This window comes from Mustela nigripes, chromosome 15 (assembly GCF_022355385.1).
Source record: "Mustela nigripes isolate SB6536 chromosome 15, MUSNIG.SB6536, whole genome shotgun sequence".
Taxonomy (NCBI): Eukaryota; Metazoa; Chordata; class Mammalia; order Carnivora; family Mustelidae; genus Mustela; species Mustela nigripes.
The window spans coordinates 63,992,856-64,018,780 of NC_081571.1; positions in this window are offsets into that span (position 1 = coordinate 63,992,856).

Below are 25,925 nucleotides of genomic sequence, written 5' to 3' on the forward strand. Positions count from 1 at the left end.
GCTATCTAGCTGGTCTCTGGCTAGCTGAAGTAGTCTCAGCTTGCTACTTCTCCGCCATCTTGACTCCTCCTCCACAATAATTTTAAAATATTGAAAATAGGGCACTTGAGTGGCTCAGTGGGTTAAGCCGCTGCCTTCGGCTCAGGTCATGATCTCAGGGTCCTGGGATCGAGTCCCACATTGGGCTCTCTGCTCAGCAGGGAGCCTGCTTCCCTCTCACTCTCTCTGCCTGCCTCCCTGCTTACTTGTGATCTCTCTCTGTCAAATAAATAAATAAAATCTTTAAAAAATATTTTGAAAATAAATGATGGTAAACTTCAGCATCCAATCTGGCAAAAATGTCCTTTTCTAAGAAAGATGATAGAAATAATATTCTAAAATTTAAACACAAAGCAAATGACAACAGAAAAATAGGTGAATTAATCAGTAGCAAGGCTATTCTAGCAGAAATGCTGAATAAAGTTCTTCAGGAAGAGGGAAGTAATATTGTAGGAAGACTTAGAAGTGCACAATTAAAAGCAATAATGATCATGTCTCATGTCTCATAAATGTAATAGACTATATTTTGCTTTTAAAAATGATTGTTGAAAGTAGAATTATTACCTTATCTGAAAGAATGTATAAGAATGTACATATTACAACTACAATTTAAGATAAGGTACTTAAAGGATGATAGTGCATAACGTTTCTATGCTTAACATTGTAAAATAGTAGGTGTAAGTAGATTGAGTAGTTGGACATATGTATTTTAATCCCTATATCACCACTAAAAACACAATTCAAATAAATATAGTAAAAAATAGCCATATTAAATGAGATTTTTAACAGAATAATTAAATAGAGGCAGGAAAAATGAAACAGAAGAATGAATACAGTGAAGATTTAGAAAACAAAGTAAGACTAAAATCCAGCCACACCAATAATTAAATGTAAATTACCTAAGCACAATACATGAACACATGAGCACTGTCAATGGCCTTATATATTGTTCCCAAGACCCCACTTTGAATATAATTTAGGATTGTTAACTAGTAAAGGAATGGAAAATGATATGTACAGGCTAAAGAAATCTTGAATGTGTTTATCATCAGGTAAGTAAATTGAGGTAAATCAGGTAAATGAGTCTTTAAAATAAAGAAGATACCTGAGGTTAAACAGTGAAAACAGGGTTAATTCATCAAAAACACATATCAGTCCTAAGTGTGTATGCAACTAAGAAATAGCTTCAAACTACATAAAACAAAAACTAGCAGAATTGAATATATATATCCACACTGGGACATTTCAGCATTTTTGTTGTTGTTGTTAACTGATAGAACAAGTAGGAAAAAATAGCAGTGAATGAGAAACCATGTATAACTGTATCAACCAACATTCCCTAACTGGTATTTTATAGAATACGTAACCCGAGGAGACTCAAATATATATTCTTTTGAAGTGCATATGGAATGTCACAAAATAGACCCTATATTGGGCTCTAAACAAACTACCAAATTAAAACCAATTGAAATTATACAATATATGCTTTGACCATAATGGAATAAACTAGGAATCAATAAGAAAGTGTGTGTCAAAAACCTGCAAATAGACACTAAATTATACATTTCTAAATCATGTTGAAAAGGAATGAACATTTTAAACTCAATGAAAGATTACAACAACATATCAAAATATGTGAGTTGAAGTTAAAGCAGTGGTTGGAGAAAAAGCAACATTAAGACTACTCTTTGACACCTTTACACAATAAAGATGTGTCACTGGAGTAAAAGTAAATAGGATTTGTTTGTTGTCTAATGCATTTTCTAAACATCAGTCACCTGAGCTATGTTGAAATGACACCACACATCCAATACAATCAATCAAATTGATTTACCCTGAGTCAGGACTCTATGCACCCAGATGTTGATTAAAGTATTGATAACTTTGGCATATTTTATATTGCAAGGGCACTCAGGTAATAATGTTTATGTATTATATGCAGTAGTAATATTATCAGCAAACGTAAGAGAGTGCTTCAGAGGAATGATTTTTTTTAAGTATTCCTGATTTCAAGATCTACTCAGAGTTTAAAAACTCAAGTTCATAGAATGAAATGATTAAGGAAATTTTAAGGTACTTTTTTTCCCTAGAATATGTATTTTTTCCCAGTGATAAGAAATTTTAAATAGTTTTTGGAATAATATGCCTTTAAAATGAATAAATGAAGGAGAATCTTGGGACAAGTCCCTCTCTTCTGTTCTCAAAGTGCTTTGAAAAAAATAAAACTGAAGACTATATAAGTGATTCCTTTACTATCCCAAAATGTAGGAAGATTCCAGAAATTACTGCATGATTCTGTGTTTCATAGGTTTGGAGATATTTTCCTCTCTCATCCACAACATTCATGCATACATGATTAAATGGAAATTTCAGGATATCAGATCATGGTGACAGTTGCAAACGTTTTGCTGTACATGTACCTTTAAACTGTACATTGTCTAAATAATATATAGATCTGCTTTACTTTTAGATCACTGATGGAAGGCGAATGATATTAATTGCCTGAATTATCTTCAGTCCAAGATCTGAGCTTGGTCTCTGAGTTAGGACAGGTTTAGGAAATGGGTGGCAGAGTGGCTTTCCTGCATCCTTTGGCATCCCTTCTGCAGAAGTAGTAGGTATGACTTTATTTCCATGCTAAAACTCAATCCATGATAAAATGTTGTAATCTGAACCTACTTGAAATTCTGATTTATTTTGTCTTGGATGCATAGGTCATGTTTTTTTCTTATTTTCTCTGGAGAGCTATACATATCAATAAAGCATCTAGAAGGGTTCAAGCTAGGGTTTGAATTGTGTGGTCATTAAGGCTGATGTGAAAGCCGTCTGAGACAGCAACTTCAAGCATGCTGCAAGTTGAACTAGTGAAACTCATTAAAGGACACTTTGAACTTTTGTCTGAAATCTTTGAGCTCTATAAAGCATAGAAAGTAGTTTCTCTATGAGAGCTATAAGATTATGTGGTAATTATAATTTTGGCTAAAGGTTTCCAATGAACAAAGCAGGCAAAATAAAAAGTATTCCTTTCATAATTGTTTTGGTAATTTAAACAGATGCAGGATTTTTGATAGCAAACACATTTTTTTATTACTGAGTTTCTATAGAGGAAAATGTACCTAGTAAGTAACTATAAATAAATTAGGTCATATCGTAATTTATGTATTGTAATAAAGTTCTGTTCTTCTAGCACATTTCGCTTTCCATCTTGGCATCCTCAGACTTTCTGGTTGATTTTTAATTTGCATAAAGTAAGCTCTAATTCTTATATTTCTACTGTTTATGAAAAATGCATCCTATCATGTATCTACCATTACAGTACCATCCAGATTGTTTCTACCACTCTAAAAAGTCCCCGATTTCCCCCAGTTGAACATGTCCCACTCCTAACACTCACTTGTCATCTGTATTTCATATTTCATATTTGCCAGATCCCATGTCAGTGGATCTGCATGTTATGTAATTGTTCTGATCTAACTTCTTTCACATAGCATGGTATCATTAGGACTCATCTGGGGCTCTTTTTGTCTTTAATTATTGATTAATATTCCAATGTGTAGGTATACCACAATTTCTTTAACTGTTTACCTTCTGAAGGACATCTTGATTGCTTCCACTTTTTAACAATTGTGAATATAGTTGCATTAAACATTCATGTTTTGTGTGGACCTAAGTTTTCAAGTCAGTGGGATGAAATATGTGAGAGCATAATTGCTGGGTCCTGTGTTCATACAGCTGACTTGAACAGTGTGATCATTAGGGGTGCCCAACCCCTCCCCCTGCACAGTTGAAAATCCATGTTATAACTTTGACCCCCTCCAAAAAAACTTTAACAGGCTACTGTTGAACAGAAGCCTTAGCAATTAACATAAACAGTTGACTAAAACATTTTGTGTCTTCTGTGTATTATATGCTATATTTCTACAATAAAAGTAAGCTTGAGAAAAAAAAATTAAGAAATCATAAAGAAGAGAAAACACATTTACACAACTGAAATTTATTGAATTCAAATTGTTAAAATTTATTTTTATTGAATTAAAAATTTATTGAAAATAATCTATTTGTAAGTGGACCCATGCAGTTCAAACTCATATTGTTCAAGGGTCATCTGTTTATTAAAAAGGCTTCTTACAAAGTGCTGCACTTTGCGTTCCTACCAGCAGCAAGTGAGAGTTCTTGCTCTGCATCTTTATCAGCATTTTGTATTGGCATTATTGGAATTACAGCCATTTAAACACATGTTTTAATTTGCTTTTCCCTAATGACCAAAGATGTTGAGCTTTCATATGCTTATTTTCCATCTATGTATCTTCTTTGGTTCCTGTTTAGTCAAGTGTTTTTAAGACAACTTGCTTTTATTTTCTTAGGATATTAAAATTCTACCCACCTTCTTTTAAATCACTGTGAATTTTTAATTGGCAATCCTCCTAGGATAATTTCTAGCAAAAGCTCACAAAGAGGACATGACCAAAAACATGTTGCCATTCTAATTGTCCTAAAGCAGATGTTTACTTCACTGAAATAACTGGTATTTCTGTTGGAAAATGTTTGCCAAAACAACATTTTATTTTGACCAATAAACTATGATTGTTACCAAATAAAGGATTTGTTGAGAGAAACATATGTTCAATTGTGAAAAAGGAAGCCAAATTCCAATATTATGCTATTACGCTGACAACCTGAAATGAAACTATATAAAGTTACATATTTTTAACATTAATAATAGTTTATAATTTTATTTTAGGCATCAAAGCTGTACTTTTATTATTACAGAATGTTGCATATAAAATATGAAATATTCACATTAATTTAGACAGTATACAATTTTACTTAACTGAATCCACTTTCCAAAATTTGTCTTTGTGAACTTAACTATGGTTGATTGCAATATAATAAATATTACATAATAGCTCACCTCTTGGCTATAAGTCATATTTAATCAATTATGTAATTTGTAATCTTTTTTAGTATTTTCTATATGGGCCATTTTGTATTTTAAATATTTACTACAGTATGAGATTTCAGTATTTTCTGACTAATATTTATGGACAGTAAACTAGATAGGGTTATTCTTTTCTTTAAATTAACATATAATGTATTATTTGTTCCAGGAGTGCAGGTCTGTGAGTCATCACTCTTACACAATTCACAGCACTCACCATACCATCTAACTTCTCCAGTGTCCATCACCCACCCACCCATCCTTCCCACCCCTCCCCTCCAGCAAGCCTCAGTTTGTTTCCTGAGATTAAGAATCTCATGGTTTGTCTCCCTCTCTGGTTTCATCTTGCTTCATTTTTCCCTCCCTTCCTCTAGGATCCTGTCTTGTTTCTCAAATTCCTCATATTGGTGAGATAATATGAAATTTGTCTTTCTCTGATTGACTTATTTTGCTTAGCATAATACCCTCTAGTTCCAACCAGATCATTGCAAATAGCAAGATTTTGAGGTTTTGATGACTGCATAGTATTCCATTGTGTGTGTGTGTGTGTGTGTGCGTGCGTATACACACTGAATATATATAGAGAGATATCTATCTATCGGTGGATAGATAGATAGAGATAGATAGATAGATAGACCATGTCTTCTTTATCCATTCATCTGCTGATGGACATCTGGGCTTTTTCCATAGTTTGGCTGTTGTGGACATTGCTGCTATAAACATTGGGGTGCACATGCCCCTTCAGATCACTACATTTGTATCTTTGGGGTAAATACCCAGTTGTGCAATTGCTGGATCATAGGGTACCTCCATTTTCAACTTTTTGAGGAGCTTCCATACTGTTTTCAGGGTGGCTGTACCTGCTTGCATTCCCACCAACAGTGTAGGAAGTTTCCCCATTTTCTGCATCCTCACCAACATCTGTCATTTCCTTACTTGTTAATTTTAGCCATTCTAACTGGTATGAAGTGGTATCTCACTGAGGTTTTGATTTGTATTTCCTTGATGCCAAGTGATGTTGTGCATTTTTTCATGTGTCTTTGGCCATTTGGATGACTTCTTTGCAGAAATGCCTGTTCATGTCTTCTTCCCATTTCTTGATTGAATTTGAGTGTTATTTGAGTGTTGAGTTTGATAAGTTCTTAATAGATTTTGGATACTAGCCCTTTATCTGATATCCCATTTACAAATATCTTCTCCCATTCTGCTGATTGTCTTTAGGTTTTGTTGACTGTTTCCTTTGATGTGCAAAATCTTTTTATCTTGATGAAGTCCCAGTAGTTTCTTTTTGCCTTTGCTTCCCTTGCCTTTGGTGATGTTTCCTGGAAGAAGTTGCTACAGCTGAGGTTGAAAAGGTTCCTGCCTGTGTTCTCAAGGATTTTGATGTATTCCTGTCTCACATTTAGGTCTTTCATACATTTTTAGTCTATTTTTGTGTGTGGGGTAAGGAAATGGTCCAGTTTCATTTTTCTGCATATGGTCATCCAGTTTTCTGAACACCATTGTTGAAGAGACTATCTTTTTTCCATTTCACATTCTTTCTTGCTTTGTCAAAGATTAGTTGATCATAGAGTGTAGTGTCCATTTCTGGGCTTTCTGTTCTCTTCCATTGATCTATGTGTCTGTTTTGTTTTTTGTTTTGTTTGTTTGTTTGTTTTGTTTTTTTTGGCCAGTACCATACTGTCTTGATAATTACAGCTTTGTAATATAGATTAAAGTTTGGAATTGTGATGCCTTCAACTTTTGTTTTCCTTTTCAACATTCCTCTGACTACTCAGGGTCTTTTCTGGTTCCATACAAATTTTAGAAGTATTTGTTCCATTTCTTTGTAAACAGTTGATGGTATTTTGATAAGGACTGCCTTAAATGTATAGATTGCTCTAGGATGCATAGACACTTTAACAATATTTGTTCTTCCAATCCTTAAGCATGGAACATTTTTCCATTTCTATGTGTCTTCCTCAATTTCTTTTATGAGTATTCTATAGTTTCCTGAGTACAGATTCTTTGCCTCTTTGGTTAGATTTATTCCTAGGTATCTTATGGTTTTAGGTGTAATTGTGAATGGGATCACTTTCTTATTCCTTTTTCTTCTGTCTTGGTGGTGGTGTATAGAAATGCAACTGATTTCTTTGCATTGATTTTATATCCTGACACTATACTGAATTCCTGTATGAGTTATAGCAGTTTTGGGGTGGAGGAGTCTTTGGGGTTTTCCACATAAATATAATCTTCAGAGTGAGAGTTTGACTTATTCTTTGCCAATTTGGATTTATTTTATTTCATTATTTCTCTTCTACTGCCAAGTTTAGGGTTTATTTGCTGTTCTTTTTCAGGCTCCTTTAGGTGTAAGGTTAAGTAGCATATTTGAGACCTTTCTTACTTCTTGAGAAAGGCTTGTATTGCTATATACTTTCCTTTTAGGATAGCCTTTCCTGCATCATAAGTATTGTTAAGTTCTCTTTTCATTTTCATTTGTTTCCAGCATTTTAAAAAATTCTTCTTTAATTTCCTGGTTGACCCACTCATTCTTTAGTAGGATGCTCTTTAGCCTCTATATATTTGAGGTCTTTCCAACTTTCCCCTTGTGATTGAGTTCTAATTTCAAAGCATTGTGGTCCAAAACTATGCAGGGAATGATCCCAGTCTTTTGGTACTGGTTGAGACTTGATTTGTGACCTAGGATATTATGTATTCTGGAGAATGTTCCATGTGTGCTAGAGAAGAGTGTGTATTCTGTTGCTTTGGAATGGAATGTTCTGAATATATCTGTGAAGCTCATCTGGTCCAGTGTGTCATTTAAAGCCTTTATTTCCTTTTTGATCTTTTGCTTAGATGACCTGTCCATTTCAGTGAGGGGAGTATTACAGTCCCCTACTATTATAGTATTAATCTCGATGTGTTTCTTTGATTTTGTTATTAATTGGCTTATATAATTGGCTGCTCCTATGTTAGGGGCACAGATGTTTACAATGGTTAGATCTTGTTGGATAGACCATTTAAGTATAATATAGTGTCCTTCCTCATTTCTATAATCTAATTTGTCTGATATAAGGATTGTCACCTCAGCTTTCTTTTGAAGTCCATTAGCATGGTAAATTGTTTTTCACTGTCTCACTTTAAATATGGAGATGTTGTTAGGTTTAAAATGAAACTTTTGCAAGCAGCATATTGATGGGTCTTGTTTTTTATCCATTGTGATACCCTGTGTCTTTTGATTGGGGCATTTAGCCCAAATACATTCAGGGTAACTATTGAAAGATACGAATTTAGTGTCATTGCATTGCTTGTAAGGTGACTGTTACTGTATATTGTCTCTGTTCCTTTCTGGTCTATGTTGCTTTTAGGCTCTCTCTTTGCTTAGAGGACCCCTTTTAGTATTTCCTTTAGGGCAGGTTTCATGTTTTCAAATTCTTTTAGTTTTTGTTTGTTCTGGAAGCTTTTTATCTCTTCTTCTATTTTCAATGACAAACTAGCTAGACATAGTATTCTTGGCTGCATATTTTTTCTCATTTAGTGCTCAGACTATATCATGCCAGTCCTTTCTGGCCTGCCAGGTTTCTGTGGATTGGTCTGCTGCCAGTCTAATGTTTCTACCATTATAGGCTACAGACCTCTTGTCCTGAGCTGCTTTCAGGATTTTCTCTTTGTCTCTGAGACCTTCAAGTTTTACTATTAGATGATGGGGTGTTGACCTATTTTTATTGATTTTGAGGGGGGTTCTCTGTGCCTTCTTGATTTTGATGCCTGTTTTCTTCCCCGAATTAGGGAAATTTTCTCTGTAATTTGTTCCAGTAGACCTTCTGCCCTCCCCCTTTCTTCTTCTGGGATCCCAGTTATTCTAATATTGTTCATCTCATGATATTGCTTATCTCTTGAATGTTCCCATCATGATCCAGTAGTCATTTCTTTTACTCAGCTTCTTCATTCTCCATCATTTGGTCTTCTATATCACTAATTCTCTCTTTTACCTTATTTATCCTAGCAGATAGAGCCTCCATTTTTTATTGCACCTCATTAATAGCCTTTTTGATTTCCACTTTGTTAGATTTAGTTCTTTTATTTCTCCAGAAAGAGATTCTCTAGTATCTTCTATCCTTTTTTTGAAGCCCAATTAGTACATTTATAATTGCCATTCTGAAGTATAGTTCCAATATCTTACTAAGGTCCCTTTTGATTAGGTCCCTGGCAGTCGATACTACCTCTTGTTCTTTTTTTTTGAGGTGAGTTTTTCTGTTTTGTCATTTTGTCCAAGGAAGAATAAAGGAATGAGAACAAAATGTTAAAAGGGAAACAATAGCCCCAGAAAAATATACACTAAAAAATCAGAGGAAACCTGAAACCAAGGAGGGGAAAAAATGGTATGATCAGCCTGGTGAATAGAACAAAGCTACACACTAGATTTTGGGTGTATTTTGGTCTGTTAGAAGAAACTGCCTCCCAAAATTTAAAAGAAAGAAAAGTTTATATATACACAAAAATAAGGGAAAAAAAAATGAAGGGTTGTAATATGAGTGTAAAGATGAAAATTTAAAAATATTGTAAAAAAGAAATTGATAAGATAAGTTGATTGGAAAAAGAAAGGAAAAAAGAGAATGTGATCAGGTGGGAGACTAAAACAAAGCCATATATTAAATTTACGGTGTATTTTGTTCTGTTAGAAGAATCTGTATCCCAAAATTTTAAACAAAGAAAAATACATATATATTGTATATATATGCACATACACACAAAATAAGGTTAAATACAATGAAGGAATAGAATATTAATGTAAAAATAAAAATTAAAAGATTTTTAAAAGGAATTGATAAGATGTTGGTTGAACAAGGAAAGAAGAAAAACTAAAAAAAAATAGAAAAAGAATAAAACAAAATTTTAAAAAATTAACTTTGAAAGACTAAAGAATCATGGGGAAAAAGTCATGAATTCTGTGTGCTGTATTCCCCTAGTGCTGTAATTTTGCATTTCTCATTGATCAGTAAACTTGTTTTTGGCTGGATGTTCTTGCTGATCTTCTGGGGGATGGGACTGTTGCAGTGGTTCTCAAATGTCTTTACCAGAGGCAGAATTGCATCGCCCTTCCCAGGGGCCATGCTAAATAATCTACTCAGGTTTGCTCTCAGTAGCTTTTGTTCCCTGAAAGCTTTCCATACAGCTTTGGAGGACAAGAATGAAAATGGCTACCTCCCAGTCTCTCTCCAGAGAGCTTGTGGCCCCATTCCTCAATGAGCCCTCAGAGAAAAGCAGTTAATCTTGTCTCCGTGGCTTCTGGCTGCATTCTGTGCTCACCTGGCCTGTAATCAAGCGTTTCTGTCTCTAGGACATGACCCCATTTGGAGTTTCCAAACCCAGGAAATTCCTGTGGTGTGCTCCCATGCCAGTCTTCCTGGGGGAGGAAATGGAATCTCTCTGGATCTTCCATTTGTTGGGTTCCTGCTTGAAGAGTAGTGGCCCAACTATGTCATGGATCACGGTTTATGGCAACCCTGAGCTGAGAGCCCAGTCCTTGGCTCCATCTTTGTAGCCCACTTTCTCATTCTGATACTTGGGAGCTCTGCCACAATGAAGCACCCCAGGTCTTTCTGTGATCCCAAGGGTCCTGAAACCATACTGTCCCTGCCGAGGGTTCCACTCCTAGCTTAGCCACTGAAGTGATGTCCCTCAGCAAAGCAGGCTCTAAAAGTTCTGAGGTTGTGCTCCACTGTTCTATCATGTGCTGGTACCCGGCTGATGCAGGCTCCCTCCCCCCACTGTCTATCTTCCCAAATATCAACTTGGATTCACTTCACTGCACATCCTGCCTTCCAGAATGTGGTCACTTTTCTGTTCATAGAATTGCTGTTATTATTTTCTTTGATCTACTGTTGAGTTTGTAGGTGTTCAGAATAGTTTTATAGTTATGTAGCTGAATTCCTTGGACCAGCCAACTTTTAGGTCTCCTATTCCCCCAGTGATCTTGCTTCTCCCTCCCATATTAGGGTTATTCTTGAAAGTAGCACCATTCATTCATATAATGAAATAAGATATTTCATAATAGGTAGCACTAAGCTCTGCTCTGAAATACAGATTTATCTTTATTTGATTCACTACATGTACTTTCCTCTTTAATATTTGTAACCTGAAGATATATTTTAAGATTGGTGTTTAAACACCTAGATAATGGATAAAATGAGATAGTTGACAAGGTAAGTGAGAATATATTCTTATATCTATGATGACCATAGCAGTTTAAAAACAACACCACCAAACCCTTTATTATCATTTCAGTAGGTCAAAAGTCTGGGCCCAGTGTGACACAGCTACTTTCTTTGCTCCAGGTCCACAGGACCTAGAAGTCAACAACACTGGGTTCCTTCCTTTAGGCTCTGGGGAAAATGTGCTTCCAAACTTATTTAGGTTGTTAGCAGAATTTGGTTACTTGTGGTTGTAGGACTAAGATAATTGTTTCCCATCTGGATGTTAGAAAGGAAACAACCTATCTCCTACAGACTTCTCTTACAAGTATGCCAAAAGAACATGCAGTGGTATGTCAAATATTTCTCCCTCTTGGAATCATTCTACCATCCTCTTCTTCGTCTCTTCTGGTTCTTGTAATGCATCTTTCTGACTCCTGCTAGAGAAAGTTTGTTTTAAAATTTCATTAGGTTGGACCCATCTTAGATAATCCATATTCTCCCTAATTCAGATTCTTAAAATTAGTGAGATCTTTAAGTCCCTTTTGCTATGAAACATAACACATTCAAAGGCTCCAGAGATTAGGATGTGGACTTCTTTGGGTGACCATTTTATCTACCATATTTAGACACTAGACTAAATTTACTGAAAGGTAATAGATGACAGATATTAAAGATTTTGAATGCTTCCATCTAGAATTGGCTTCTTATCAATTAAAGAAAACTTGATTGAGTAAATCACTAAACGTTTAATTATACTTATATTGACTGAATAGTAAACATTAAAAGTGTTATATACTGTAAGCTTTGTATTAAGCTTACCATAAATTTGCTTTTAAGGATGCTTATTGCTTAAGGATAAGCAATAAAATTATAATCAGATGCAATCTGCAAATATGAAAAAATACATTTTGCAGACATCCTACAGTTGGGTAATTTTTAATAAAATAAGTTTAATAAAATATTTTTTTATCTTTGATGCATATACATATTAAAATGGGGTATAGATACTACATTGTGATATACAAGCTATTTTATATAGCTTTAATTGCTTAAGGTAAACTACATATATTTTGCTTTATTTAGCAATAATTTTTAGTGATTTCAGTGAGTGAAAATAAACTGATAGTTTTTGTAAAGTAAAATTTCTACCAGTAGCAAAAACTAAACGTGAATTAGGGGGAGGCATTCTGGTGTTTCATTCAGGCCAAACCCCAAAGTTCAATTTGCAGCCAAGTCATTGAGATAGTTCAATCATGATCATGGGGAAAATCATGGAAACTCTACCATTTACAGTGGGAAAAATTTGATTGCAATCAAGCTTCTGACCAAAGGTACTGAAAATTAAATATATTTGATATTGCCTGTAATATGTGATATTCCCATTTCTCCCCCTAAATTATATGTCCCTAACCTACTTTAAAGAAAATTCTTCAAGAGCCAAGTAAAGAATGGTATTATGATTTTTAAAGTTATCTGAGAACATCTCTCTGAGTTCATGCAGTTTTTCATATTTTAGTACCCTCTGTCATCTTGGCAATTTAGCAGTAGGCAATCTTCTGTTCTTGGGTAGGTATGCCTTCTCAATCTGAAGATAATCATAGTTGGGAAGGGAGGCAAATGGAAGTAGCTTTCTTCTATATTATTTGATGCACTGTCTTAGGGCGTTTCCTAAGAAGTGTCATTCTACCAGGTAAGTAATATAGCATTTTATTGTGCTCAGAAGTTCCTGTTGGATTTCTGAGCATTTCATTTACTTGAGGACATCAAATATAGATTGGAATAGGCTGTATGTCAACTCACATAGAAATGAGGAAACTAGACATTCAAATGAGACAGTTTAGGAGGTGTGTAAGTTATGGCATTTAATGTTAGTTTGTCCAAAAATTCAGTGTTCAACATTAAAAAGGTTCTTTCTCATTGATAATATCCTTTATGGCTCAGGAATTCATACTCTTCATTTCATATGCTGACAATTTAAACATGTGATACAGACCTTATTTTGCTCACAGTCCATTATTCATAACTAAAACACATGAACTCAGAGAAAAGGCTAGTAAACATAGTTTTCCCTTGTGTCTAAGATTACTGAAGTGCTTGGTCAACACTCAGCATACTTCTGTCACAGGAAATTAGAGGCATTGATATAAAGAAGTGACTAAAGCATAAAAGAATAAATAAGCAGGAAATCAGTAAAATATATAAGATGGTATATCAGAGATACAGAAAGATACGAGAAAATAAGACTCAAGGATAAAAGCTCCATTCAAGGCTTCTGTGTGTTTGGGTGTAGATCAAGAACAGAATGTGCTGGTTATTCTAAATTCCTTCCAAACATTTCCATTATCCGCATTCCTTGCCATACTCTATGACCCAAAAGACTGATCTCTCTGTTGTCCAACTGGGCTTGACCTTTAAGTTGTACAGGGAAGAGATGAGGGTGGATGAGAGAACTCTGTTTCAGGGTCATGTGTTTGGTTCTGGTGCCTCCATCTAAACTGTCATGACTGTAGCTTCTCTTGAGTAGGTCTTCATCAATTGTTATCACTCTCATTGGCCCTTAGGAGCACTTTTCTTCCCTTTTACCTCAGTTTTGTAGGTGAGGATAATGGTTTCCTGAGGTGGTTGATATTTGCCTGTTCTTGTTTGGTCATAACTCTACCTGGATCTATGTAAGTAATCCTTGTGTTAAAATTTCTCACTAAGGGGCGCCTGGGTGGCTCAGTGGGTTAAAGCCTCTGCCTTCAGCTCAAGTCATGGTCCCAGGGTCCTGGGATCGAGCCCCGCATCGGGCTCTCTGCTCAGTGGAGAGCCTGCTTCTGCCTCTCTCTCTCTCTGCCTGCCTCTCAGCCTACTTGTGATCTCTGTCAAATAAATAAATAAAATCTTTAAAAAAAAATTTTTTCTCACTAAGATCTTGGACCAGTCTTGTTGCTACTATGTTCACATCCAATATATTTGAAACTGTGGTATTATTTTACTGGTTTCCAAAGGACATCCAGGAGATGTATTTTTGTAGGTTTGTATATACATAATTTCTGTAGTTGATCTAAATTTTAATGTATTTCAAAGATATAACTTGATAGGAATAAGCTATAATTTTCCCACATTAGAACACTTTTATAGTTACATGCCAGTATAAAATACTTCCCTGTTATTACCTCAAATATAGTTTTATGAAGGGAAGAGGTCAACTGTCTGTATGAAGGACTAAAAGAATATTATTTAGAGCTTTCTTATTGAAGAAAACTCTAGGCTATTAATTCAAGTATAAACAACCACAAATTTTCTATCCACCTAATGAAGATATTTGGGTTGTTTTCAGTTTTAGGTTTTTACTAACAAAGCTACCAGAAGTTTGTATATACGTTTTTGTTGTTGATCTTATTTTAAGCTCTCAAAAGCCCTGTAAAAATGAATAATTATATTAATGTAACCGTTACAGTAATTAGTATCTTCTAATCCAGGCCAGGATTACACTTCAAAACCAAATTTGACCACCACCTAGTGATATTTTCTGATATTTCCCTGATCAATATTTTGGGACTCCCAGTAACAACTAATGAATAGGATCTTAAAAACTGAGAAGGTGGTTAAGTACTCAGTATTGTTTATTAAATGTTTGCTCCCTTCCAGCGAACACTACAAAATACTGATGTTCTTTGTGGTGAACATAATGATAGCTGTTCTAACTAGAGTGACCCTAGCCCTATGTCTGTATGTTCTCTTCCTTCCCAGAAAAATGAGCTCCATGCTTAATTAGTGGAAAAACATTAAAAATTTCTGGTTTCGTTATTTCCTCATTAAAGAATGAACATAGCATCTCTTTTCTGTTTATTCACTTCTGTTGAATTTTTGTGGAATATCATTAAATATTCCTAGGGCTTCTGACAACTCTGGGGATTTTTGTATTTGATAACCTTACATGAATATTGTGAAGTTAATGGAGGTTAAAAGATTTTGCCATGATAAAGCATGTGGTATGCAGAATAATGGCCTCCCAAAACATCCATGTCCTAAATACCTAAAATCTGTGAAAATGATATGTAACAAAGAATTAAATTTGTCAGTGAGACTAAGGTTACCAGGAAACTGATCTTGAATAGATGATCCTAGATTATTCTAGTAGGCCAAATATAATCATAAGAGGTTTTACAGGCTGAATAAAAAGACAAAAGAGTTGAAATCAGAGAAGATGTGACAGTGGGACTGGAGACATGGTGTTGTGAGAAAGACTGCCTGATGTTCCTGGTAACCATTGGGGCCCCCAAGATCTAAAGAATAAAGATGGCCTTTAGAAGCTAGAAAAGGCAAAGAAATGGACCCTCCCAAGAGAGTCTGAAAGGAAAGCAGCCTTTTTATCCTATTGAAGTCAATTTCTAATATGAAGTCAAAATTCCTATTGAATTTTGCCCAGTGATACCCATTTCTGATTTCTGACCTCCAAAAATGTGAAATAAATCTGCCTTGTTTTAAGCTACTAAGTTTCTGCGTTTTGCCAGCAGTAGAAAAGATTCATATACATTCATATAATGACAGTACTGAATAGTAAAGTTGAATAAACTATGGATAAATGCTACAACATAAACTATGGATATATGCTACAACATGGGTGGTCTTTTGGCTTAGAGGAAAAGCTCCACCCCAAAATAGTATATAGTGGGTGATTCCACTTATACAGTATTCTCAAAATAATAAAAGTATGAGGAGGGAGAACTGATTGTAATTAACAGTTAGGGACAAGATGGGTTGTAATTATAAAGGGTAGCATGAGGGAGTTTCTTTGTAGTGATGGAAGAATTCTGTTTCATATTAATTGAGATAAGTTATACAAATGTGTATGTCTTCATATGTATATGTATGTGTGTGTGTGTGTATATGTATGTATGTATATATGCATATTTTAAGAAAATTGCCTAAGAATACACCTACATACATTTGCAGGCAAGTGAGTGCATGTAATCAAGTTAACAGGGTTGCCCTGTATCAATTCACAGGTTTTGATAATGTGTTACTAGATACATAAGATGCCATGTTGGGGGATGGTGCATGAAAAGCTCACAGAATTCTGTACTATTGTTGTTGCTTCCTGGAAGTATATAATCATTTCAAAATCGAAAGGAAAATTGAGATCAACCATGTGAACCACTTAACACAAGACCTGTTACAGAGTGGGTACATATATCTGACTGGTTGTAAATAGTTGTCCAATCAAGTTGGAAACAGAAATAATATATAAGTGGAGGGGGGGAGGGAGTGGATGTGGGTAGATGGAAATTTCTTTGTTATTAGCAAATGATGGTTTATGATTGCATGAGGTTAATGTATATTTCATGTGGAGGAAAATGTTAGATGCCAGTGGAAGATTATATACTATTATTCTGTTCTTCCATGTATTTTATTCAGTATTCTTTGTACTTACTTGAATTATGTTCAAAGAAAACTGGGATAATATTAAAATAGCTAGGATTGTTCATGGATCTATATATGTAGATAGACACATAGATATAGAGATATAGATTTAGATATATTTTTGGTGGATTTCAGTTTTATGTTGATTTACTGAGATCTTTCAATGATATACTCAATAAAAATGCTACACTGATGGATCAAGTGTTTTCCATCATAGCTTCAACTACAAATTCTGTTTGATGAACAAGGTAATGAACCAACTTAAATATAGAAAAATTTTCATCAGTAATAAAATCTTTTTTCCCCTTTTTTTGGCTTTCTTCATCTTTGATTTACTGATTCCTAGTCTAGTGTATTAAATGCATCTTCTCACATATCGTTGAGGATGATAAAAAGTGGGATGCATTGCCTGGTATTTCTTTGTTTTTAAATTCTATATTTTAAGCATCACAGAAATAACTATTACAGCACACTAAAATTAATAACACCTGTGCATATGAATCTGTGATAGTGAATATCTTTAAGAAAATAGATTTTCTCCTTTTACATTTATTTTTTTCTTTTTTTTAAAGATTTTTTTTAAATTTATTTGACAGAAATCACAAGCAGGCAGAGAAGCAGGCAGAGGGAGAGGAGGAAGCAGGCTTCCTGCTGAGCAGAGAACCTGATGCAGGGCTCAGTCCCAGGACCCTGAGATCATGACCTGAGCCGAAGGCAGAGGCTTAACCCACTGAGCCACCCAGGCGCCCCTCCTTTTACATTTCTAAATTTGTCATTTTTCAAAAGTGGGGATTATAAATGTTGAAAATTATAAATGTTGAAAGTACTTTCAAATAGGCAAAAAACTGTATTTTCACATTTTATTAAATTTTTCATTAATTCTGAATTGTTCTGAATTCTAAATAACCAGAGAATTATTAGTATATTATCAATATATTAAGCAATCTGATTCATTTAGTAACAAAAAATTACAAAATTTGAACTATTTCCTTCAATCAATATTGCAATGATATTGAATAATAATAAAGCTCACAAATCAGTTGTAATTCAACCAGATGAGGAATGTTCCACCTTATCTGAATTAAAACTAAAAATAATTTTAGCTTTAGCGATTATGATTATAGCTGTAATAGATAAAGACTTCTTTTTTTTTTTTTTAATTTTATTTGTTTATTTGACAGAGACCACAAGTAGGCAGAGAGGCAGGCAGAGGGAGAGGTAGAAGTAGGCCCCCTCCTGAGCAGAGAGCCCAATGCCGGGCTCGATGCAGAGCTTGATGTGGGGCTCGATGCAGGGCTTGATGTGGGGCTCAATGGGGGGCTCAATCCCAAGACCTTGGGATGACCTGAGCCGAAGGCAGAGGCTTTAACCCACTTAGCCACCCAGGCATCCCATAGATAAAGCCTTTTAAAGTATGTCTTCATCCCCAGGTGGAATTAGAAACTTTAGTTTTGTATGTTATAGGACATACGGCGCATATTTCCAATTCACGTGCCTATCACATTTTCTTATAACTAATATTTTATCATCAGTGTTCTTCACTAGGCTGCGATCTCCTTGAGGGCAGGTCTGTCATATAGATATAGATATAGATATAGATAATATATATATATATTTTAACCCAAATGACTTGTTCAATGTCAAGTCATTATTCTATAAGTATTCATTAAATGATTGCATATATAAGCTAATTTATTGTCTTTTTAGAATAATCTTTTTAAGAGGTAATGAGTATTTCAATCTCAGATCTACTGGAGGAACTGTATTAAATTTTCTATTAAAATAGTTGACTAAATTAATTGGCCTTTGAGTCATAGAGACTTGTGTTTGAATCCCAGATCACTTACTTAATAGCTGTATCAAATTGTACTGATTGTTTATATGATTATATAACTTATGTGCATTTTAATTCAGAGAATCAGCCTTTCTCACTCTGCATGGTGCCTGGACAAAATAAGCACCTTTTCATTCCTTCTTCCAAAGAACTTAATTCCTTAATTTATTAAGTATTCATTAACCTCTCTCCTAGTGCTAGACAATGTACCATCACACACGTCCATATACAGAAAAGAAAAAAGAAAAGTGGAAGATAGATTTCTTATCTTGAAAAATTTATCTTATTGAGGTGACAAAATGCACAAAAACACGGGAAAGAAAGATATATCTGTTTTGATACCACTTCTAAATATTTGAGAGCACTATTGGTCTGTTTAAAGTTCAGAGAAAGAGTGGTGAATATGCCATGGAGAAAATCAGAGTGACAAGGCATCTTGAAGAAAAGGTTGAGTTATAAGTAAACATGTTTCATATTAGGTATCCTTGAAGCAAACATTAGGTGATTTTTTTTTTTTTTTTTTTTGTACAAGTGATTTATTGAAGTGTTCCCAGGAGTATGAGGGAAAAGGAACAGAAAGGATGGAAAAGGAGATTTTGATCTAAGGTATAATCATGGATGCTTTCAGCCTCATCTGTAGAGGAACTCTAGGGTTTCTGTTGTAAACCAGAGTTGCTGTACTGGGATGAAGAGCAGGGACTTTTAGAATCAATCACCCATCAGTGTTGAGTTAAAAGGTATATGTGTACATACATGCTGTTGGAAGGAAGGAGATATGATAAGAATTGCAAAACCCTTCTTGCTTTCTCTATATGATGAAAATGTGAGATCTCAGTCTGAAGGCCATGTTTGCTAAAAAGAGTGTCTACTAACTGTGCATCCAAAGACAAAGTACAGGGAAGCCTAGGCACTTAAAAAAAAAAAAATAGAGGAAAAGGTGAACTTATGCATCTTTAGGGAGTGCAATCATTGTCTAATATGTGTATGGGTCAGGTAGAAGGGGGTTGCTGACAATTTATAGGAAAAACAAAGGATAACCCTAAATAGGGAGGGAGGTTTTTCTTGAAACACGACACCATTGACCTGCAATTCTTCTCATCAAACTACTTATCCAGGGTAGAAGTGAAATTCTACTTAAAATGGTTTTGGAAAATTATTCTTCAGCCTTTGCTTTTAAATTTCTAGAAAGAACCCAGTGTTTCTGGGGTCAGCTACTCTTAGAATGAAAAAGTGGCCTTTTGGTGTGTTCTGATTATTGGGCTCTTAATCATTCCCTTGTTCACAGGTTACAAGGGATTCCAATTACCACCTAGAATGCCTTCTAATTTTTTTTTCTTCAGAAGAGCGACTCCTGTAGTTGTTCTTCTTTATGTTCGCCTGAAGTCATGCCACAAGCTATTACAATTTTATTAGCTTGCATTTTATTACAGATCACTAAGTCTTTTACTCTGATACTTTGGAGTCTACAGTGCACTTAATTTTTTATATAAGTTGTCTTTTAGCCCAGGCATTTCAAAGATAACCTAAGGCCATTGAATATTCTTGTTTATCTTGCTAGTTCTCCATGCACTTGCAGGTAAGTAGAAATGTTCATCATATCTACAGTCCCACTGTTGTGAACCTAAAGTAAAGGAAGACCATGGAATAGAGTTCCCTATTCTTTCTCAGTGAACTTTTCCTGCCATGAGTGTTTCACTTATTCTTTTTTTTTTTTTTTCATTCAAGGTGGGGAAATGGAAAGGGAATTTGGGAAACTGTGAATTCTTTAGGAAAAGAACTAGCATCTCTAAATTTAGTTATACTTAGTTCACATATAAAATTTTAAATGCTGAATAATGACATGAATTTATTTTTATATATTCCAATGAGATTAGATTTGAAAGGATTTAGGAGTACTGACCTTGGGAAATATTTAATATTCTATGAATTTTCAATTTTATATCTTATTTTTTCTGAGATTGCTTTTACTAACTTAAACAATGTTCAGTTGATATTGAGGTCATGTATATATTTTCTATTTTGTCTTATTACCACATTTCTGAGTTGCTCCTATGATTATTAAAGTGCTTATTTATCCATGTCTTAAGGAACACATGCAGGTTTTAACCTCCCCATATGTATCCGTCTTAGCCCTTGTCACAAATACATTATCTGGATTATGAACTCTTCATTTGCCAGCTAACAACTGTCAGTTTTGAAATTTTTACTCTGGTAATTGCTGGAAATTGAAACACTTATAACAAAGAGGGAAAAAAAATCTGTTTAAGGGAGCTCCTCAAAATTTTCCCACAGAATGGTGGAGATTTACTGATCAAATAACATAGTATATTTATGAAAATGACCCATTTATGTTTTTTCTTTCTAACAGATCATAATTCTAAAATGGCAGATCAAGGTTATAGTCACTTTTCTATATTATACCTTAATGTCTGTCATATATTAGATGGTCAATAGTTATGCAGTAAACAGAGGCATTTATTTTGTTCAAGATCGTGATAAAGCAATTTTCTTATATAGTTAAATATTTGTGACTCAGTTTTACATATTTTTTACATAGTCTTAAAATCGTATTATCAATTATATGCTAGAATTGTTAAAATATTCTAATTCTTGCCCAGCCGTTCCCTAAATCCAGCTTTAAATGGTGTTGCTTGAATGGGTTTGTTTATATTCTGTTCCCATAATTAGTATTAACAGCAACCTGGGACTCTTTTCAACCCAGAGAGTATCATATTTCTTTATTACTATATTTGAATTAATCTCTGGGAAATAATACATAATGGGATGTGATATGGCTTAAGTCTGATTACACCCAAAAGCATAAGATTAGAATTTAAAATTTACTCCTAAAATAAAAAGAATCAGTTGTTAAGAGTTTATGTAGCTTCCTAACTCCATTTTTGTTTGAGGGTTTAATGATCATTTCAGTGTCAGAAGTACAATTTAAAGCATAATTTATGGGTTTGCTGTAAAGATGCTTATGTAGAAAGAAGGAAGCAAGGGTGCTATGAGGCAGAAATATACTCCAGAATTGGTCCAAAGCAGATTCCATTTGAGCCAATGCATTAAATGTAGAATAGGACCTGTTGTAAATCTAAATTCTTCCTCCAACTCCTGGGGAAACATACATTAAATGTGTATATTTTCTTAAGTATTGTATTTTATTTCCATTGTTGTCATCAAATATTTTGGCCATAATGTATTTTTATTGGAGAAATTATGTGATCTTTATATCTCTAGGAGTTGAAAAATATATGGGTATTATATTTAAAATTGAAATATTAAAAGTTTTAAGTACCTGTGATGTGATTTTTTTAAACATGTTTTCATGTTTTCATTGAGGATGGGGACAGAGTGCTTTGGTTCAGTGCTCTTTTCCACCCCTAGAATATTTCTACAGAAATGATGAGAGCTACAGAAGAACTAAATGAATAAAGGGATAAATATTCAAAGATGTGACAAGGTATCTTGTATTTATTTTTGAGTAGAACTTGCATTCAGATTATGTGTATCCAGCTCTGAGTAGCTCAGATCCATAGTTCTTTTTTTGCAAGGAAGTTCCAGGGAGAAGAAAGAGCATAGATGACCATCTTCTTCATAGAATTATCAGAATTATTCCTGATAATAGGTTTCTTTTCATTTGGTTGAAGCACTAGTGGTTAGTACCAGGCCTGACTCAAAGCAACTGCTCAATGATTATCTACTTAGTGAAGGAATGAATGTGCATATCCTATTGAGCTTTTTTAAAGGCTTCATGAATAGAGTCAGCATTCACACACTATGAAGCAAGGGCTTCGTGATTTCAGCAATCTGTAATATTGTATTTTATAATTTTACTTCAGTATTAAGTTATAAGCATTCAGTGATAAAGTGTATTTGTAATTTTTTCAGACATTTTAAAACCTGATTGTTTCAAAAGATAGTGCATAGTTAAGGAACAGAAAATTGAAGGAAAAAATGTGCAGAGTTATCAAAAGACTGAGTATCTGGAGACTTCTAGTGTGTAAAGTAGAGAAGTATCATATGATACATTTGTGGGAACTCAGCACATTAGAAGTCTTTGTGTATAGTGAAGTAAATTTTAAATTATTTGATTTTCATTTGCTTCCCTTTAATTCAACCGTTATTCACCCTCAGCTTATCCTCTGAAGAAAACTTTGCAAGACATGGTGGAGAATAGCTTTTAGTAGAGTAAGAAAAAAGTATGTGGGAGATAGTACTGTTAAAAATCTTATGAGTAGCATGATGTTGATTTATAAATATTTTAGCTTCTACATTATATGTCATCTCATAAAGAAACCCAATAGTCATCCCAATACTTTATTGGAAACTTTCAAAAAACAAGGAGATCAACAATAGTAATGAAAACAGAGTTGCTTTAGAGAAAATTCTTGGCTATTTATTGAAATCTAGTTTGAATCATTATGGGATTGAAAATGTTTGACAGAGCTGATGTACCAGAAATGGTTCTAAAAATAGAGTGTACTAGAAACATGAGACCTTTGAATTCAATGATGGTAACAGGTGCAGCTTTAATGAAATACATTAGCATGTTAAAATAAACAAAACTAAACCTAGTCAGATGGATAATGATCAACATCTTTATTTACTGAATTTCATAGCAAAGACTAAAGACATCAGAGAAACATACCTTTAAAATAAGATGTGCAATCTCAGGGAACCTATTTTAGCTTTTGCAGATTTTAAAACATAGTTGCTCTGTTTTTCCTGTCTGCACAGTTAGAATATAAAGAGCTGGTAAAATTACTATGTGCTGCAATAAAATTTTCAAAGTCACTGAGTAATGCAAAGTTCCACTGACGAGTATAGACCCCGATAGCCTGAGACCACAAACACAGGAAGTTCTCCCATGTAGTTTCAACAAATAACCAGATGAAACCCCTTTCCCAAGTCCAATTTCAAAAAGATTTCTTATGAGGAACATTAAGAAGTTCTCTCTAGGGAGACTATTTTGGCATATAGAGTACTCTCCAGTGTTTGGAGAGCCCTGGCTAGATCATGGTGTGAGTGAATTCTCTATCTTTCCTTGAAAGTTTTAGGAGCAAAGTGAATGTTCATGGAGACTCTGATGATCTGAGAGGGGTGTGGAATGAAAGCCCTTGAAATTGATATGATTTGAAAGGTGAGACTGATAGTGCCAGTGGATTGCCAAAGGCCATGTATGTGGAGCTTGTATAGCCTGAAGAAAATACAAGGGGACTGAAAACCTTGATGGTGTAAAAAAAGAAATTTTTCTTTCCCAAGCTACTTGCTTGGGTTAGGCAAAAAAAAATTGCATTTTCAAGTGACAGAAGGGAATATGCTGACCCATGTGTTTCAGAAGAGAATAACTGTTGTTTCTGTCAACTTCAAACTATCGACATACATTCTTGTATTTTTAGTATCGGTGTGGGCCAGATGAATTTCTGCCATTAGCAGATTCTATATCTGTGATTTAGAAGGTAAAGAAAGCATTTTTTTTTTCTTGCAGTAAAAATTACAAGATGATTTACAAGAGAGCATAACAAAACTGATAGAACAGACAGGAAATAGTTAAGTCACAATCTCAGGTAATTTAGAATTCTACCTTAGAAGAAAGGCTTCAAACTTTAGCAACAGTAAAAAAAAAGGGGGGGGGGTGGGAATCCACAATAAGAAAGGTATTCAAGTCCATTTAGAAAAAACTGGATGGCAGTTTTTGCATTGAATTATAATTGACCTATAGCATTATATTAGTTTCATGTATAAAGCATAGTGATTAGATATTTTTATACATTACTTAGTGCTCACTAAGATAGGTCTAGTTACTATCTGTTGTTCTACAAAGTTATATGATTGACTATTTACTGCGGTGTACATTACAACCCTGTTGTCTTATAACTAAATTTTGTGCCTGCTAATCACCTCTACCTGTTTTTCCCAACCCACCACCTTCCTCCCCTCTGGCAGCCACCAGTTCTCTGTATCTGAGTCTATTTCTGATTTGTTTGGCTTTGCTCTTTTAGATTTTACGTATAAATCAAATCATATAGTATTTGGCTTTCTTTGATTTATTTCACTTAGCGTAATACCCTCTAGGTCTATCCATGTTGTCACAGATGTAAAGAGCTCATCCTGTTTCATGGCTGTGTGATATTTCTTTGTATGTGTGTGTGAATACCACACCTTTCTTATCTATGCATCTGTCAAGGAACATTTAGCTGTTTCCATATTTTGGTTATTAGAAGTAATTCTGCAATGAAAGGGTACCTGTTCAAATCAGTGTTTTTGTTTTTATTTATTTATTTTTGGATAAATATTCAGAAAATGGAATTGCTGGATGGTATCGTTTCTTTTTTCTTTTTTTCTTTTCTTTTTTTGAGGAGACTCCATGCTGGTTTACATAGTATCTGCATCAATTTACATTACCACCAAAAGTATATGAAGGTTCCCTTTTCTCCACGTTCTTGCCAACACTTATTTCTTGTCTTTTGATAATAACCGTTCTACCTGTTTTGTTTGGAAAAATGTTTATTCAGGTCCTTTGCCCATTTTTTTTTAAGTTTTTATTTAAATTCTAGTTAGTTGGCACTGTGTAATATTAGTTTCAGGTATACAAGTTAATGATTTAACAATTACATTACAACATCCACTGCTCATCATAATAAGTGCCCATTTAATCCCCATCACCTATTTAACCCATCTGCCCACCTCTCCTCTGGTAACCTCCCTTTGCTCTCTATAGTTAAGTGTCTGTTTCCTGGTTTGCCTCTCTCTTTTTCCCTATACTCCTTTGTTCTTTAAATTCCACATATGAGTGAAATCCTATGACATTTGTCTTTCTCTGACTTACTTCACTTAGCATAATACTTTCAAGCTCCATCCAAGTCATTGCAAATAGCAAGATTCCATTCTTTTTTATAGCTGAGTATTGTGAATATTTTTTAAATAGGATTATTTTTGTTGTTTTTTGAATTCTTTATATGTTTTGTATACCAAGATAGTTATCATTCGCACGTATCTTTTCCCATTTATTAGGTTGTCCTTATATTTTTATTGATTTCCTTTGCTGTGCAAAATCCTTTAAGTTTAATGTAGTCCCATTTATTTTTACTTTTATTGCTCAGCCCTAGAATATTTCTACAGAAATGATAAAATATATATATGTATGTATGTATGTATATATATATATATATATATATATATATATATATATACAGCTGAGAACAATGTCACAGTGCTTACTACCTATGCTTGCTTATAGGAATTTAAGGTATGAGGTCTTACATATGTCTTTAATCCATTTTGAGTTTATTTTTGTATATTGTGTAAGAAAATGGTCCAGTTTGTCTTTTTCATGTAGCTGTCCAGTTTTTTTCTTTAATCTTCATTTTTTAAAAAAGATTTTATTTATTTGTTTGACACAGAGAGAGAGATCACAAGTAGAGAGGTGGCGGTGGCAGCGGGGGGCGGAGGGGATCAGGCTTCCTGCTGAGTGGATAGCCTGTTGTAGGGCTTGAGCCCAGGACCCTGGGATCATAACCTAAGC